Source organism: Balaenoptera musculus, chromosome 2 (assembly GCF_009873245.2).
Source record: "Balaenoptera musculus isolate JJ_BM4_2016_0621 chromosome 2, mBalMus1.pri.v3, whole genome shotgun sequence".
In the NCBI taxonomy this organism is placed as follows: Eukaryota; Metazoa; Chordata; class Mammalia; order Artiodactyla; family Balaenopteridae; genus Balaenoptera; species Balaenoptera musculus.
The window spans coordinates 24589636-24591506 of NC_045786.1; the positions used below are offsets into that span (position 1 = coordinate 24589636).

Below are 1871 nucleotides of genomic sequence, written 5' to 3' on the forward strand. Positions count from 1 at the left end.
TGGGGTAATGTACACTGCTGTCACTGGCGTTGAACACTGATGCGCTCCTTTTTGATCTACACCGTATGTTGTCTGCAGCTATCAAGAGATTCAACTAAAAGAGACACTGGAATCCTGCAGAGCCTCAAGGAGCTGCCCTTCACGTCCTGTCCCTCCTCGGAGCCAATGGAGGAAAGGGCTGGGCATCGAGGTGGGGCAGACGGAAGTCAGGGGCGAAAGTGACCAGCCCAGTGGGGGGAGCGGCCAGGGAGGACTCAGAAATGACATGCGGTCAGGGTCTGAGTTCAGAGAATCCCAGAAAGTCTATTTTCTATTCATGATAGGACATTCATGGTTGTGAATAACACAGTTTGAAAGGTTTAAAACTCAGTGTGTCATTGTGCTAAAATAGATCTGTGCTGCGAGATTGCCAAGCTGGCATTAAAAAGAGGGGGGGGGGGAGAAAAAGAGGAAAGAAAGAGGAGGGGATAAAAGTGCCCACAACATGCGGGCCCAGATGAAGTAAACCCTAGACCTGCCTGCTGCTATACCCAGATGTTTCCAAGGAAGGTGGATCGCTCTTAATTGTGCCTGAGACATACCAGGAATTTGGCTTTTTGGAAATCCAGGAAATTTCTTATCTTCCTATCAGTGGTTCCCTAAATGGACGGCACACTAGGACCCCCTAGAGATCTCTTCAAAATGACCTGATGCCTGGGCCCAGCCCTAGAGATTCTGATTTTCTTTAAAAATTATTAAAAATATGGAATGCTTCATGAATTTGCCTATCATCCTTGGGCAGGGGCCGTGCTAACCTTTGTACTGTGTCAGTTTTAGTATATGTGCTGCCGAAGCTAGCGTGAGATTCAATTTGTTTGGGGCTAGTACTATTTTTTTTTCTTCTTCTTCTTCTAAAATTCCTATGTCGAGTCTAATGTGCAGCCAATGTTGAGAAATGCTGTTATGGACTTGCAAATATCTTTTTAAAAACTGCCTTGATTGCCTTCTCTTTGGCAGATGTTTTAGCACTTTGCTAATCGTAAGTGGAATGTCAAATCCTACCTTCATGGGTTGGAGTTTCCCATGCAGTTTTCCCGGTGAGTTTCCCAGGGAAAAACCCTGACACAGGCTGAAATGATTTCTGGGTTTCATAATTTCTAAGGTGCACATTCCACACCCCCCAGACCCCCTCCCTACCACCGCCCATTTTAATGCAGCAGAAATCAGGATGCGTCTTACAATCACTGCGATTGTTCAGTCATTGCCGGACCAAGTTGCAGTCCCAATTAAGCTGTCGTTGCTTTTACACACTCTTGGTCATAGCGCTTCATATGTCCGGCACTTCCACTGTGTTATATGAATTGTTGCAACCAGATGTGTTTAATGATTTAATGGGTGCTTAAAAAGTCTCTAAGAAGATGATGCTATGATTTGTCATTAAAGCAAAAAGTTACTGAGTACAAAGAAGGGCAGGCAAGCAGAGAAGGGGGGCACAGATTTGGTATTAGGAAAACAATTATTTGTCATTAAAGGAGTGACCGAAATTCCTCATGTTCTTACAAAGCAACAAGCCAGTGTTTTCTGGGATCTGCAGGAGGACACGTGCACTCAGAGAGGAGGGCTCCTTCTGAGACCGTGCAAGAGGACTTCCCATCACACCAGCCAAGCAAGAAAGCGCTCACATCAAAACTCACGGAAAGGTGAGCAGTGGTTGGAAAGAACATCTGAGACCATTGTGGAGGACTTCTTTGGTTTAGAGAAAACTGTATCATCGATGCTTTAAAATTTTTTTAAATTTATTTTATTAAAGTATAGTTGATTTTTAAAAATTTATTTTACTGAAATATAGTTAATTTAACATGGATGCCTTTGATGGCACAAATGACAGTGTC

The 1871-nt window shown here is 43.8% G+C and overlaps 1 non-coding gene across 1 annotated transcript; it reads right to left on the reverse strand.

Annotated features, from left to right (window-relative positions):
* Positions 1-736: 736 nt before the first annotated feature.
* Positions 737-840, reverse strand: LOC118891412. Its single transcript, XR_005018991.1, has one exon. It is a non-coding gene; the product is annotated as a U6 spliceosomal RNA (small nuclear RNA).
* Between the last annotated feature and the right edge of the window lie 1031 nt (positions 841-1871).